At 42.1% G+C, this 17382-nt stretch overlaps 1 long non-coding RNA gene across 1 annotated transcript in view; it reads left to right on the plus strand.

Moving 5' to 3' along the window:
* Positions 1 to 2: 2 nt before the first annotated feature.
* The window catches only part of LOC110216935 (uncharacterized), a 69702-nt gene continuing 52322 nt past the window's right edge, over positions 3 to 17382 (plus strand). The window contains exons 1-2 of the long non-coding RNA XR_013485882.1: positions 3 to 90; positions 7000 to 8408. This is a non-coding gene — a long non-coding RNA (uncharacterized LOC110216935). The remainder of the gene's footprint in view (positions 91 to 6999; positions 8409 to 17382) is intronic.

Below are 17382 nucleotides of genomic sequence, written 5' to 3' on the forward strand. Positions count from 1 at the left end.
CGCATGCGTATGCGCTTGCCTTCCCCGGAAGCGCATGCGCTGCTGACCGCTTCTTGTAAAACTGACTTTCCAACGAACTCCATTTATGAGGTTTGTATGGACCTAATACCTAAACCAGGGAACGATAAAGCAGAGGAAAAGGTCTGTATGGACCAGCGTCGTTAGCGAATATTGATTAAAGTTTTTGAATTAAATTGTGGCAAAATAGCTACCCCGATATAGGTCTTTAAGGTTTGCGCCACAGATTATTTTCTCTGATTCCAACCCCCTCCCCATAACCTTGTGAGGCAGGTGCTCCTATTATCCCCATTTTACAGATGAGAAAACAGGCTTCGGAGAAAGGTTAAGTGACTTCTGGTGACCCTACAGTCTGAGGCAGAATTCGTTCAAGGCGACCCCTGCGCCACCTAGTGGCCTCAAGAAGTCTAGCAATCTGTTCAAAATGGGATCCATTGTTGATCAAGTTGGATTTAAACCAGGAATGAATGGATGATTCAACGTTAGGAAAATAACAAATGTAGTTATTAAAATTACTATTAAAACATATTCTGATTACTCCCTCCATTTACCTCTCCTATTCACCTGCTGTTGAAGGGAGCTAGAGAAAACCTTGAAACCATGATACTGGGTCCAGTATCCCTTGGGCCTTCATTGCATCAAGGCAAAATTTTTTACAACTCCCCACAGTGGATTCACTGTCCCACTCACCACAGTGACTGTTGGAAACACTTTTTGTATTTCTTCAAACCTATTATGACACCCATCCTCTAATCTGAGGACCTACACTGGAAAAAATTGAGGGATCAATCACCGTTTGCTGAGGGATCACTCTTCTTCCCTCTTCTTTAAATTACATCCCTCAGACATCTTTCTCAAATATCTTTTCTTTTATCTCTGTTTCATATGAGGAGGTAGCTCTTCTCTTTACAGAGGCAAAATCCTCCAATTGCACCTTTGATCCCATTCTACCCTCTCTTCGCCAAGGCGTGACTCCCACTGTCATCCCTACTCTGTCACTAATATTGAAATTTTCCTTATTTATTGGTCCTTCCTTACTGCCTAAAAACACCTTCATGATTCTGCTCATATTTTTTAAAATTTTCACTTGATATAAATATTTGATAATCAACTTTGAAAGACTTTAAAACTCTGATCAATATAATGACAAACCACAAGTCCAGAGAACTAAAGATGAAACGCACCACCCACCTCCTGCCAGAGAAATGATGGACTTAAAATGCAGAATGGAACATACATGTTTGAGACATGGCTGATATGGGAATTTGTTTTGCTGGACTATGCATATTTGTTACAAGGATTTTATTTTTTGTTTTTACTTTGTTCAACTAGGGGAGGGAGTAGTGAGAGGGAGAGGTAATAATTGCTTTAAAAATAAGTAAATTTAAAATAAATCAATCATCAATAGTCAGTAAACATTTATTAAGTGCTTACTGTGTTCCAGGCTCTGTACTAAGTGCTAGGGATACAAATACAAAAATAAACATTTCTGGCCCTCAAGGAGCTTACATTCTACTGGGAGACACAGCACACGAAGGAGAGTGGTGGTTAGGGAGGGGCACTTTGGGAACTAAGCTGAGAAGGCCTACATGCCATCCAGGAACAAAGGCAAAAGAAAAAAAAAATTCTCTCCACCTGCTCTCTTCTCAGTCCCTTCCAATTCTACTTGTCCTACCACTCTTCAAACTGCTCTTCCAAAGATGACTTCCAAATGATTTCCTAAATGCCAAATTAAATGTTCTCCCCCCCCAGTTCCTATCTTCCTTGACCTCTCCATCATCTCTTAAATGTATCATTTTCTCTTTATTCCCACGGTCACCACCCTAGTACAGATCTGCTGCTTTTCTGGACAACAGCTTTCTAACAGGCTTTCTTCCATTCTTTGTCACCTCCAATACAGTTTTCAGATTGCTACTAGATTTATCTTCCTTTCAAACAGATATGGTCATGCCACTGCTGAAAAATCTGTGGTGGCTTCCTGTTGCCTGCCGAGTAAAATTAAACCTGCTTTGTCTGGCATTCAAGGTTTGCCATAATCTGACCCTACCGTACCTTTCTGGTCTTATCTGATATTAGTCTTCTCCCCACACTTTACACTTCAACAATACTAGACCACTCTCTGTTCCTCCATGCCCTTGCTCAACCCTAAATGCACATTGTTCTCTAGGCCTGAACTATCTTCCCTCTTCCTCTTTCCCTGCTGAATTCCTATCTATCTTTTAAAATCCAAATCAAATACAACCTTTTCTTTGACATTTGTAGGTTAACCCCACTCCCCATACCCTACCACCCAATTCTTTATTCCCCAAAGTTCCAACAAAAAGCCACTCACCCCTTCCACGGTGCCCTGTGAAATGCCTGTTCCATATCCCTTCATCTTAAGTCTTTTCCTCTCCCACTCCTTTCAGCTTCTAGCTTTACCAAAGTCTGGCTCCCCCCCATGACACAGCCTCCCCTTATTATCCTTTCCAGTTCTGACTGTACCTTTACTCATTCCTTTCAACTCACTGGTCAGAGTAGAAGAGTTGGAATATTCCTTGCTGCCTGTTGACACTTCTGGGTTCTCCCCCTGCCTCCTTTGATGCACTTCATATCTCCCACCCAATCCAAATCTTGGTAACTATTGTCCACAGACCTCCGGGTCACTCCCCTTCCTTCCCCAGTGAGTTTGGTACCTGACTCACAATTTTTCTCTCCTCCCCAACTCCTGCTGTCCTACTAGGGGACTTCAACATACATATTGACTGTCCTTCAAACGCCTGAATCACTCTGTCCCTCAGCCTGCTCACTTCCTGTGAGCTCCTTCACACCCCCTCAGTGACACAGAAAGATGGTCACACTGCTGATCTTGCCGTCTCCGGTGAATGTGCCACCTCCATGTTCAAGAATTCCGAAATCCACTTATCTGACCAAAACCTATTGGCTTTCCACCTCTTCTTCTGCTTTCTCTTACCAGACTCTGCTCTTCATCCGCATCATGACCTTCAGTTCCTCCACCTCTCAGTTCTCTCCCAGGCTGTTACCCCATGCACTAGCTACTCTTTCCTTTTTTCTCCATTTTGACCCCCCTGGTGAACCAGTTCAACTTTACCCTGTCCTCTTTTCTTGAGCCCTAGCCACCTTATCATAGTGCCTATTGGGCTTTGACAAATCTCAATCTTGTATCACTCCCACCACCTGCCACCTTTGCTCCTGCACAGGTGCTGCTGAACACAGGTGGAGAAAGTCACACAACTATTCTGATTGGGCCAACTACAAATTTATTTTACATAACCTCAACTGGGCCCTCACTGCTGCTAGGCAATCCTATTATACCTGCCTTATCAACTCTCTATCCTACTCTTCACAGCAGCTCTTCCAAACCTTTTCAATCCCCCTCAAGCCTCCTCTGGCCCTCCCTCCCCCCACTATCTCAGCTGAAAACCTTGACTCCTATTTTACAGAAAAAATCAAGGCCATTCACTGTAAGCTGCTTCTTCTCTGCTCTTCTTCATTTCATATCACTCAGATGTGATTTCCCACTATCTCTTCCTTCATCCTGTCTTACATAAAGAGATGGCTTTACTCTAGGCTAGCCCCTCTACTTGTTACAGTGATCCATTCGAGCCTATCTGTAACAGATTATTCCTTCTGCCATCCCCAAGCATCACTTATTTTTAATCTCCCCCTGTCTATTGGCTCCTTCCCTGCTGTCTCCACCATCCTTAAAAAGCCCTCACTTCATCCTTCCATCCCCAATAATAATCATCCTGTATCTTTACTGCCCTTTGTATCTAAACTTCACCTATAATAGATGTCTTCACTTTCTCTCCTGTCATTGTCTTCTTACAATATGGCTTCTGACCCTATCATTCCAATGAAACTGTTCTCTCCAAAGTTATTGATTTTTTTTTTAGGCAATTGGGGTTAAGTGACTTGCACAGGGTCAAGTGTTTGGTCCGAGGCCAAATTTGAACTCAGGTCCTCCTGACTTCAGAGCCGGTGCTCTATCCACTGTACCACCTAGATGCCCTAGATGATCTCTTAATTGCCAAATCAAATGGCCTTTTCTCAATCCTCATTCTCCTCAACCTCTATGCAGCCTTTGACACTGTTGATCACCCTCTTCTCAGTGATAGTCTCTTCTGTCTCAAGTTTTCAGGACACCACTCTCTCCTGGTTCTCCTCCTACCTATCAGACCTTTCCTTCTCAGTCTTCTTTTCGGAACCCTCATCCAGATCATACCCTCTAAATATAGTGTCCCACAGGGTTCTGTCCTCAGTCTTCTCTTCTCCCTCTATACTACTTCACTTAGTGATATCTTCAGCTCCATGGATTTAATTACCATCTCTATGTTGGTGATTCTCAGATCTACTTATCCTGCCCTAACCTCTCTGCTGACCTCCAATCTTGTATCCTCACCTACCTTTCAGAGATCTCAATCAGGATTCCAATAGATATCTTAAATTCAACATATTCAAAAATACAGCTCATTATTTTTCCCCCTAAATCCTATCCCCTCCTACCTTACCTATTACTTCACTATTGTTGAGAACAATACCATCCTCCCAGTCACTCAGGCTCCCAGACTAGGTGTCATCCTAGACTCCTCATTGTCTCTCACCATCCATCCCCCCATCCAAGCTGTTGCCAACACCTATTGATTTCACCTTTGCAGCATCTCTCAAATATGCCTCCTTGTCTCCTCTGACACTACCCCGGCTCTAGTACAGTCCCTCATCATCTCACACCTGAACTACTGCTATCGCCTGCTGCTGATTGTACTTGCCTTGTCTCTCCCCACTTCAATCCATCTTCCATTCAGCCTTCTCTAGAAGAGAAGGTAAAGGGGCTAGTAGAAAACCTCTCCAGATATAAGGGGCACAGGTGGAATTGTTCATGACTGCTGCTCGCTAAACAGCCACAATAATAATGATAGTTGACTATTATATGGAGTTCAAAGTCTGAAAAGTACTTTTTGGATATGATCTCATTTGAACCTCACAGCTAGTAGCAAGGGATGTAAAAGAAAAAAAGAAAATGTGGAAAGTGACCGGCTGATTCAGAAGCTGGAGTCTAAGAAAAGAATTTAGATATCCAGACCACAACTTAAAATATAAAAGATGTAGCAAACCTAAACAGTTCTGGTAAGGATGGATTTGTCTGGCGTCTTGTAAATCTAGCCCAAAGGGCTTTAAACTGAAAAGGGAAGGGTTAGAAGAAAACTACCTGTGCATAGTAGGATGTCAGACAAACTGGGGTGAAGATGGGTATGCTTTATGGTGACCCCAAAGGGGATTGGAGACTGGAATGCAATATCTGCACAAGCCACCAGGTAGCACTCCAGCCTTGGACCGTATTGGCTTACTTCCACTGGGCAGCTGCCAAACACCCTTAATTTCCCGGTCCAGATTCTTATCGAACCTAGAAACATAAATTAATTCCTTCAAAATTGTAATTTGTCAAATGGCTCCAATTTGCCTCCCCCCTCCCCCCATTCCCACAGTATCTTAATCCCTTTCCCACTGCAGTGAGATCCCAAAGGGCTTACTTACCTATAGATTCAGTTGAATTTTGATTAGAGTGAAAACAAAGGTAAAGGAAGTACAGCTTTAAATGTGTGCTGCAACCCCTTTTGATAGGATCTGACTACTCAACTCTGCTCATCCCTTTGCTCTTCTGTGCCTGGCTTTCAAAGGCATTCTGAAAGGCTATTTTTAGGGATGTGCTTTCAGTACCCTTGTTCAAGGTCATTCGGGGGGAGAGGGGGGAAGATGGGAAGTAAGGAGGAGGAAATTGAATCACTAAGTTATAGCTCTCTCTCGTAGCCAGAAGAAATTATCCTCCTAGCCACTAAGCTAGACAAACTATCTCCTCCTCCTGATCATCAGCATAGAAGGTTGAATGCCTTCAGTGCTCTTCCAGCCCTCATCTCCCTGAGAGTGCCAGGCAAGTCAAACTAACCTCCATCACTCTCCCTCAGACCCTGATATGGATGGCCCAAGAGTCCCAGGATAAGCTCTTAATAAATGCTTTTTTTTTTCATTTACCGGTTACCTTAGGTAACTCCTTTTATGTTAAATGCACCAAAGCTATGCAAGTCCAGTATTTCATGTTCTTTTTGGCTCCTAAAAGATCCAAGGAGTAAAAAAAACCAAGATGCTTCCACCAAAGGCTACTCTAAATATCATAGGTAGTTGTTAAAATATAAGAAAAAGGATAGTAATTTATATATACTCATAAGGCTACAGAGGACAAAACCCAAGAAATGACATAATAATAAAACCCAGGGCCTCCAATATCTATACAAAAATTCATGAAGTATAGCAAAGAAGCAAGATCAAGAAAAGATCCTCAAGAACTAGGGAGGAGGGGCAGCTAGGTGGCGCAGTGGATAGAGTACCGGCCCTGAATTCAGAAGGACCTGAGTTCAAGTTCAGCCTCAGACACATAACACTTACTAGCTGTGTGACCCTGGGTGAGTCATTTAACCCCATTGCCTAGCCACAAAAAAAAAGAACTAGGGAGGAGACAGATTTGGCTGTGTAGGTTCTCTGAAGCTTGATGGGAGGAGTTAGACCTATATGGCTATATATGGCTCCAAAAGGGTATACTTTATTTTAAAAAAATAAGGTGAGCAAAGTGGGTATGGCACTGTGTATTTATTAAGAATATATACTTATAAGAAAGATATACTCATAAGAAAATATGGGAACCCGAGGGAAGAAGCATTGTGGGGAATATTTGGATAAAGATGGTAAGGTAAATAGAAGCAACATTCCCATTAGTGTTTACCACAGGCCACCTTCACAGAAAGAAGTAGATAAATTAAGGTATGATATAGAAATTGACAAGGCCACAAGATTGGCACAAAGTTATAATAATACAGTAATGATGAGGGGCTTCAATAATCCAGACATCTACTAGAGTTTTCTTTCTGACAGAAGCTGAGCAGCTAATAATTTCTTGACTTGACTTAATGATATTTTCCTCCTTCAAAGGGTAGAAGAAAACAAAGAGAAATTGTATTCTGGATCTCATCAACAAGGAGAAACTGGTTGCTAAGGAGAAGATGATGGAAACTTTCTGAAGAAGTGACCACTGTCTCTTGAGTCTGTTGATAGAGCCCAAAAAAATCCAGGCAAAGTATGATATGCATTCCAAATTTTGAGAACTCAGATGTTGAAGGGTTCAGAGGGATGAAAGGTGGGATCCTATGAGTGGGCCCAAGAGAGTCCAAGATGGATGGGAAGCTCTCTGGAGAGAAATTCTGAAGACACAAAGAGAAAAAATTCCATAGAAAGAACAAGGAGAGATATCCAAAGAGGGTGTTGTGGATACACAGGGAACCCATCAACCAGCTTAGATTTTTAAAAGAGAGAGAACAGTTGCAGCCTTTACTTCACACTGTCCTCTGCATGGTCAGACAGCAAACTCCTTTGCCACTTCCTGAAGTGGAGTGATGGGGGCAGAGGAGGAAAAGCCAAGCTACATCTTCAGGCCCAGTGCCAAAGAACATCATTTCTGCTGTTAGGGAAGAAAGAGAAGGGCCCAACAGGAGCCTAAGAAGACGCCAGCAAAGCTGTCAACCAGAATCTGCGCACCCACCCCCCGCCCCCCAGTAGCAGTTGAACATAAGCCAGAATTTGTTAGGGAAAAAAAAGGGCAGCAAAGAAGGATAAATGTGAGGCTTCAGAAGTCTGGACAAAAGAGAGAGAAAAGGAAAACAGGCAGAACTGACTAATCAAGAAGAGAACAACGTTAACACTAAGGGAATCATGACACAAATCCCAGTTTATGCAATTAATGAGTCATACTCAATTTTTTTTTAAGGCAATCAGGGTTAAGTAACTTGCCCAGGGTCACATAGGTAATAGGTATCTGAGGCTGGATTTGAACTCAGATCCTCCTGACTCCAGAGCCAGTATTATATCCACTGCACCACCTAGCTGCCCCCAAACTCATGAAGTTTAAGTGTCAACATTTTAATTACCTATGTTCTGTATCTGTCTTACCTTTTGGTAGGATTGTTCCCTAAATAAAACCACTCCCTGCTGTTGGATTTTCCTACCAAAAGACATAAAGAGAAGCAAAGTCAGGTACCAAACAAGACAAACACAAAAGCTTGGCATGGCTCTAAGAATAGGGTCAGAGATTGCTAAAGTTCAGAATGAGCTGAGGCTCCTGAGGAAAGAAGAGAACGCATGGCATTACCACTCCAAGTGGATGGGATGATAACTGGCGAGAAGGGCAGAGCTGCTCACTTGTTAATTTTACTCCTGTTTTCTTCATCAAGGAGAAAAAGACTTTGGACTCCCACAGACAGAACAAACAGTTGATACCCAAGACGAATAGACACTAACTGTCCTGGATGAGTTCAAGTCACCTGGCACAGCTAAGCTATTCTCAGGTACTGAAAGAATTGGGGAATGTGAGTGATTTCTCTTTACCAGAAAGCCTGAAGTAGGGTATACTACTTAGGTAGTAGTGGGAAGCCTTGCGTGGGGTAGTAGTAGAATTTGGAAGGACTACATAGGAAACTAAGGAAGGTGGGGCTTCTGAGGGTGGGTTGCCTGACTCTGCTTTCCTTTGTTAGGGAGCCTTAATCCTAGGGTGATATAATTTCTAAAGACCTATATAAGTCACTGGCAAAGAAAAGGCCCTCCAGATGGGGAAGGAGAGTAATTTTAACTATTTATGACCTCAGGCAAGACTTTTGCATTTTTATGTTGGGTAATACACAAAGCCTGTCCTGTGTTCATTGTAATGGTAGCTTGAATACATGGGATCTGACAGTCTTTTTGCCTTTTGGAGAACTGGAAATAGCCAGATTATAATGTTCTCTGAGGAAGCCCTGGCCACATGGCAAAGAATCATTTATGATCCAGGATAGAACCAAGTCCAGGTAAACCCAAGGCCTTCAGTTCTAGGCTATGGTTATTCTCCTGCCCTTCTTACTTTCTCCTCCCTCTGTAGAGACATCAACTTGACATTTCATATACTTCATATGGTATCCAAGCCCCAGGCCTTGTTATCAAAGCTGAGTTGGAAGGAGGTACAGCTGAAGGACGTTCCAGGCAGAGTGTGAGGATAGGGAATGTCAGCAGCCACCATGAAATACCAAGCTTTGGGAGTGAGAAGGGGATAAAAGGGACAAGTCAGGTCGGTCAAATGGTAATCTCTTGATCCATATTGACTTCCCAGTCTGAATATCTGCTCCAGCCCTGGTTCCCCTAAGAATAAACAAACAAACAAAAAATTCTGGTACCAGCTTGGCCTGCTCTTGTGACTTAGCATTTGTGTAACCTGATTTAGATCCTGCCCTTCTTCCCAGAAAGGGGAGTACCTAGAGGTGTGCTGGTAAATGTTTAATAACCAGCTGTATGAAAACACAATACGCTTTTAAGCTTAATCCTCATTTTAAAAACAATTTTTTTTGGGAGGGCTGGGCAATGGAGTTAGGTGACTTGCCCAGGGTCACACAGTTAGTAAGTGTCAAGTGCCTGTGGCAGGATTTGAATTCAGGTCCTCCTGACTCCAGGGCCTGTGCTCTATAGACTGCACCACCTAGCTGCCCCTTAATCCTTATTATTAACATTCTCTTCATCACTTCCTTAAGTCTAGACAAGCAAGAAAACAATAAACCAAGTCCTGTTTTGCGGCATTTGCCTTGGGAATCATCTAGTATAGTGGTTCTTAACGTTTTCTGTTCTGTGAACTCCTTTTGACCAAAAACATGTGTTGTGAACCTCCAGGTTAATTTAATTTGCTACTCAGAATATTCTTTCAGATTTATTCATTAAGTACTTACAATAACTACACTGACAGGATCCTAGCCCTAACCAACATCAGCTGGGAGGAACAGCAGAGAGCTGATAAAACTGGGTGTGCCAAGGCCAAAGGAAACCACTTCTTGACATGGCATGAAGATTGTTGTAGCCAAGGTCTCATAATCTTCCGGTTGTGTCCTTTCTTTGATAGGCTTTGCTTGCTTGCTTCTGCTCCTAATGCTTCACATTTTGGGGGGAGTGGGAAGGGATAAAAGGGACAAGTGAAATCAGTCAAATGGTAATCTCTTGATCCGTATTGACCTCTCAGTCTGAATATCTGCTCCATCCCTGGTCCCCCTAAGAACAAACAAGCAAAAAATTCTGGTACCAGCCTGGCCTGCTCATGTGACTTAGTATTTGTGTAACCTTCTTACACCATCATGTAATGGGGTTGCAGACCCCATTGGTTTGTTAAGATAGCAGTAGCCACATGGAAGACACCCATTACAACAATAATATTCCATTAATTTCATATACCATCATTTGTTCATCTTTTTTGAGAAATTACATGGTGTTCTTAATGACCCCAAGCTTTTCTCTGAATCAGTGCTGTATCTTTTTTTTAAACATTATTATTGTTTTGGTGAGCCGCAAATTCTGGAATGCCATAGTCTTTGAAGAATCAAAATTATAGATTGCTCAAAGGGCAATGGAATGACACACAGTAGCCATAAGTAGGCTTCAACAGATCACCAGTGGAAAAAAATGTTGAAGAAAAAGCAGTATCGAGGATGCCATTGGGAGATGTAGAACCAGAAATGTGAGTGGAATGATCACAGAGCAACCGTAAGGGATAGCTGCTGGACAGGCATTCCTGTCTTGATCAATATCTACCCAACATCAAGAGATCGGTAGGAAGGATCGTCATATATGAAGCATGCTGACCAGTGAGGGGATATTTCAACAAGAAGAATTCTCTTCCTAAGGTATTAATCTCTAAGTTGATGAAAAGGGAACAGAACCCATTGGCGGAACCCTGGGGAGTTTTGACTCCCTTCTACTATCAGTAGCATCTCTGAATGCAAAAATAGCAAATTAAGTTTCCTGTCTTCCCACTCCAAATAGCTACTCTTCCTGACTTCCTAGTATCTATTAATGGCACCACAATTCTTCAAGAATCCATGCATCCAAGCCAAAGGAGAATTCAAGGATTTCTGGTCACAAAACCACACATGCCCACTACACAAATAAAGAAATTATCTACAAGCTGTTACTTAATGATTTATGCCCTCTCCTATATACCAGCAGAGGGGGCCACAAGCATAGGCACCAGAATAGATCTGACTCTTAAAAGAACTATTTAACTTAAGAACAACACCATTATCGTAGTCAAATAGTTTTATGAAACATTTATACGCACCTGAGTTGGTTCTAGGCACTGTAAGAGATGAGATGCATTGACAGATAAGGGGCCCACATTTCAATGAGCTAGCAATCCAAAAATGGTAATATTGACATCCAGGAGAGGCAGTGTAATGTAGTAAGCAAAGTAAGAGCACCGTATTAGAAGTCAAGAGACCTGGGTGCTTGTCTTGGCTTGCCAGTTGTGTGACCTTGACAGTGGGCCAAATTTCTCTGGCTATCAGCTTCCTGATATATAAAATGAGGGGGTTGGGCTAGATGAACTCAAACATCCCTTCCAGCTCCCACATTCTGTGATTATCTCTGATTAGCATGACAAATAGTGTGTGTGTGTGTGTGTGTGTGTGTGTGTCTGTGTCAGTGTGTGTAAAAACACACCATATAAAACACAAAGAAAAAATTAAACAGTATGAGTCAAACTTATTAATTTAGGGGGTTAGGGGTGGGGTAGGTCAGAACTAGGATTTCAACTGTGGAAGTGGAGACCCACAAGTCATCTAAAATTTATCATCTTAAAGAGCTGCCTTGAGGTTAAAGAGTAACCTGAGAGTTTAAGTGACTTGAACCCAGATCTTCCTGACTTCTGGGCTGCCCTGCTGTCAACTACACCATGTTACTCTACCGTCATTTCTCCTCTATAAATAAATAATTACATTTAAAGTAATTACCTAATTTATGACTGTCAGCTTTCTTCTCTGAAGTCATAGAAGGCTTCCTAGAGGTGATGTGGCTCAGAGGGGCTGATGAAAAAGCAGGGGGGATGGTTGTCTAAGCTAGAGAGAAGCACATTTCAGGCACAGAGCTAAGTGAGGTAGTAGGAGTCAGGACAGAGGAAAAAGAACAGTGAGGCTGTGTGAAAGAGTGGCTCTGGCCATACCATTGGTGAAAATTCTCTGGGCTCCCTGGGCTTTTTGGCAACGTTGCTCTCCCTTGGTTCTCCATCAACAGGGCCATGCTATCTCCTGCTTGCTGAGTGCCCACTGTATTGAGCCAGCTTCCTCCCCATGACCTTGCTGCACATCAGGGGCTTTTGAGCAAGACTTTACTTACATTCCCAAATTTGTCTTTGCCTTCTAAAGGCATTGCCTTTTGTCACCGGCAATGCTGGAAATACCACTGTTAGAATCTTTTAGGTCTTTCTCTGGGACTTCATCATGACTAGCCAAGCCTTCAGGTTCTTCTGGGCAGTATCCCTGGTACTGTCCTTCGATGAATCACCTGAAACAAGTGGTGATCATGAGGTTTGAAAAGTCTCATAAAGCTTGCTGCCCTTCCCTCTGAAGACAGCAGACTCCCCTATTCATGTTAAGTAGACACATGGAAACCTCAGCACCCTTAACTGGGAGCTACCAACTACCACCACTTGTCTTTTCTTCCTATAACCAATAAATGAATGGTTTCTTTCCCAGTGGACCTTTATGATCATTTCTTGTCACTTAAGAAATTACTTCCTCTTCAGAGGGTCCACTTCTACTCTCTGGAAATAAAAACCTGCTGAAGACTTTATGAGCGAAGGAACAGTACTCTCAGACCTGTGGTTTAGGAAGATTATCACACACAGCTAAGTGAACGATGGATTGTATAGGGGAGAAACTATAGGCCAAAGGATTGATTAGGAAGCTACTACCATGGTCTAGGTAAAAGGTGATGAGGGCCTGAAATAGGATGGGTGGCAGTAGGAGGAAAGATGAAAAGATAGATGCATTTGATAGGAATGTAAATGTATAGCGTATATCAAATTGTGTGCTGTCTTGGGGAGGTTGGTGGGAAGGAAGAGGGAGAAAAATTTTAAACTCAAAAGCATATGGAAGTGATTGTTGGTAAATCAAAATAAATTAATAAAAAAATAATAAAAACACTATTCTGAGACCCCATAGGCTTCACTGGCCTGCCATAGGGGCCCACTGACATGAAAAAAGTTAAGAACCTATAGTTACTTTTAAGAATCTTTTTTTTTGTCTTGTGTCTGCCTCTTAGAATCCCTCAGGGTTCATAAACTGAGGTCCATGAGCTTTTTTTTCTCTTAATATATTTTGATAACTATTTCAATATAATTGCTTTCCTTTATAATCCTTTGTATTTTATTTTATGCTTTTAAAAACATTAACTTTATAATTAATATATAATATATAGTATATGTAATAAAACATTCTTTTATTAAAAAAGAAAAGATGGATGCAAAGGATCTCATGGAGGTAGAGACAATGGAGTATAGTAATTGACTGGATGAAGAAAGGCAAGGGAGAGGGACGAGTCAAAGGTGATGCTGAAATTTCAAGTTTGATGGACTAGGAGAATGGTGGTGCCATCACCAGAAAAAGGACATTCAACAGTTCACATTTACATAGTGCCTTATGGTTTGCAAACATCATGATGCCATTTAAATTTTCACAACAAGAAGAGCATCTCTGTTGCAGGAGCTCTTATTATCACCGTTTTGTAGAATAGGAAACTGGGGCTCTCAGAGATTCAGTGATGTGTCTTGTCCAGGGTCACACGGCTAGTAAGTGTCTGGGGCTGGATTTGAACCCTGATCCTCCTGACTCCAGGACTCTATCCACTGTTTCAAGATACTTTTCTTTAAAAGAAAAGGCAGGATTTGGAGGGAAAATGATTAATTTAGTGGGGCTGTACACCGGGCCACTGGGGGCTGTAATAAAGTGAGGCCCATGGCAGGGGTCAAGGGGGTAGCTAGGTGGCATAGTGAATAGAGTGCTGGGGGTGGGGAGGCACCTGGAGTCAGAAGACTCATCTTCCTGAGTTCAGATCTGGTCTCAGACATTTACCTGCTGTGTGACCATGGACAAATCACTTCCCTCTTGTTTGCCTCGGTTTCCGTATGTGTAAAATGAGCTAGAAAAGGAAATGGAAAACCACTCCAGTAATTTTGCCAAGAAAATGCCAAATGAGGTCAAGAAGAGTTGGAAAAATGACTGAACAACATCAAACATGGTAGGGATCAAACCCTCCCTAGTTGACATTGGAAGTGAGGAGTGATTGTGAGCGTAGCATTTAACTGGTCTCTACATAGCCAAGGATTACAACTGCCAAGTGAACAAGCTAAAATCAAAATATGAGCAGACACGCAAGCTCCTTCATTCCTCTCTGAGCCTCACTTCTGACTCTCTGAATTTCTTTCTCCATTTCCCAGCAGCCTGGAATATCTGGCCCCCTCTGTAGCCTCTTCTTCTGATTGCTTAATTCCTCCTAGAATTCCCATTTTAAGGAAAGGCCCAGGCCAGCCATGTTCATTCCATCATTCTTCTCCCGACCCTATGCCTGACTCTCTGGACTTCTTCCTCTGCCATGACCTTGTGTGATTCCTTCACCAAGGGTGTGATATAACTGGCTCTTGGGAGCTGGTTTTTAAATTTTCCTGTGAGCATTTGTACTTTAAAAACCAGAAAATCCTTCAGAGCTTCATTCATTGTTTTGCTGATTATCTAGACTTAAGAAGGTAAAGGAGAAAATGTTACTAATACATATTAAACTTAAACACTTATGTGTACATTTTTTCCCCCTCTGGAAAGCCATTTGTTAAATATTCACCAGTACGTTGGTACCTTCACCCCCTCATACACACACACACACACACACACACACACACACACACACACACACACACACACACTTTTCAGCTTCTATACTGTCTTGCCTCATTGACATGTAAGATACTTGAGGGCAGGGACTGTATTTTTACTTCCATTTGAATTTCCAGTTCTTAGTACAGTGCCTGTCAGTCACATAGTAGGTACTTAATAAAGTCCTTTTTTGACTTGCTTAGACTTGACAAGTCACAGAATTGAAAGGGCATCTAATTGGTTAAGGGGATGAGAAGAAGCATCAGGCATAACTCCAAAGTTAAAAGCTTACTGGGAGAATGGAGCCAAGGTTCAGATGAAGGAGGAGGGAGTCAAAGGGAGAGATGATTGGCAAGAGATGAAGTAATCATCAGAGAGGGGAAATTTCTGCTTTAGAGTCATGGAGGTGGCATTACTGCATGTGACAGTTATAGCTAATGCATGATCACCCCTGTGGATGCCTGAGGGGGAGTAAAAAAATAGGTCATGGGAACTGAGGAAATGGATTGACTGGAAGCAGGGTGTTCAAAAGGGTGACATTGTCCACTAATATAAGGATAGACATAGGGGTAGAGAGTAAGACTTATGAGTCAGGCGCTGAAATCCTTTAGACAAGAGTAGAGTGTCCTGAAGGCTGGTAGATTACGGTAGCAAGAATCTGGATGATGTGATTGGGAATAGTCTCTACTTTCCTCTTTTATAACCCTAATTTCTACAGCCTTGAAGGCATTCTCCACAGAAACCTCGGAGTCAAAGAGTATGCTCTCCATCCATGCTATTAACATTGCATTTTTAAAAAAACTTGCATGATTAGCAAATTCATTTGTTTTCCTTTTGCCTTGAAGGCATGAACTTTAAAGATCAAAGGCTCATTCACTTCTGTCTCTAATTGCCTAATGTAAAAGGACAATTTATTGTCACCCTCTGTCTATCAGCAGCCCTGACTCTCTAGCACAGGAATAAGAGCCAGGAGATATTTTTAGTATCACACCCCTCAAAAATACAGTTTGCCAATCTCATGTGGTAAATGGGTACTTTTCTTCCTTCCATAAAAGGGCTGCCTTTCTTCCACAACACTCTTCCCCCCACTTAAAAACAAGTAATTTAATCATGAGGGCTTTGCAAAACAAAACAAAACTCTTCCAACTTAGGCCAAATATTATTGGCCACACTTAAATTAGGCTAGTCTAATAATTCAAGTTCATAGTTTAGAATAAAACAAAACAATGTGCATCATAAAATAGAATTAAAACCAGCCTTACTCAATAGGTAATTAAAAAGGAGTCAAGGTTACAGTAAAACAGTACTTAGCTGCTCCACTAGAATCATAATGGCAGATGGTTAAGCTAGAACAGCAAGGTAAAATTTCTAACACTAGCTTTCCTTCAGCTCTACTTTTTTATGCCTCAGTAGCAGCAGGGAAACAAAATGGGCCCCTGTTCTTCAAGAATCAGCTGGGGTTAGGCTATAGAAAACAGGCGTCGCTCCTATGGGTCCAGTGGCATGACTCCCCCTCTGGGGGCTTCAGTATTCTTATCTTTAAAATGAGGGAGTTGGATTATATGATTTCTAAGGCCCCCCTTCCATAACTAGCATTCATAACTAACATATGGGAACTGAGTTTTTGTTTGCCTTCACTGAAGACAGATGTCCTCAAAACATCCTCTATGATTCAGTTTCTCTATCTCCTGTGGAACTGATCCTCCCTGAGTGAGGGACTCCATGATGAATGGGGCTTGGTAAATACAAAGAGTTAAGCGAAAGGATAAGAGATAATCGTAAACCCCATTAGAAAATGGTCCAGCCCTTTGAAGTTCAGTTCAGCAAAGCTTCAGAACGCTGTATGAGAATCTGCTGTACTTGGCAGCGGTCTCTAGACTGTCCGGCCCTGTGGCAGTCCCGGACTTCCTGCTTCCCCCTCTGGAGACAGAGTTAAATGGAAAGAACAGGGGTCCCTTGTCAAGGAGCTGTGAGCTCCACCCTGGCATGATGACCAAACACTCTAACAAAAGGCAATATCAAATTCAGCGGAAGGGAGAGGAGGCTACCCATCAGAATCTGCCTGAAATACCGTATTAGTTGCTCCTATTCCTCTCTCTGTCTTTAGTCCAAAAATGAAATTCAGAGGATTTAGATTTGGTTATATTTTTATATCGACAAGTGGTCCCCATCCTAAGTAGAGAAATAACATGAAGGACGGCACAAGAATGCAGCATGCTCTGGGCCTGATGGCATTTGGGGTCAGTTTGGAAAGCAGAGTGCAAGGCATACCAGGAGCCAAATGCACAAAGCTCCAGATTAGAAGGAATAAATATGATTATTTGAAGAACTAATTATTTCTTTTGTGCTAATCTGCCTATTACAAAAGGGAAGAATGGTGTAACAGTTCCTTTGTATGAAGGGGGCTTAAGGACTTTATTACTATTAACCCTTCAGAGACCTCCATGAAAACTTAGCTTTTTTTGGGGGGGGGGTTAACTTAAAATATTTTTACTTTTTGCACATAAGTAAAATGGAGAATGCTTATATTAGGCCACATGACTTAGGGTTCACACACACCCATATGTGCACATACATGCACATAGGCATATGTGTACATGCAGATGTAGTC

The sequence above is a fragment of the Phascolarctos cinereus genome, unplaced genomic scaffold (genome assembly GCF_003287225.1).
Source record: "Phascolarctos cinereus isolate Bilbo 61053 unplaced genomic scaffold, phaCin_HiC Scaffold_4;HRSCAF=312, whole genome shotgun sequence".
NCBI classification, from domain to species: Eukaryota; Metazoa; Chordata; class Mammalia; order Diprotodontia; family Phascolarctidae; genus Phascolarctos; species Phascolarctos cinereus.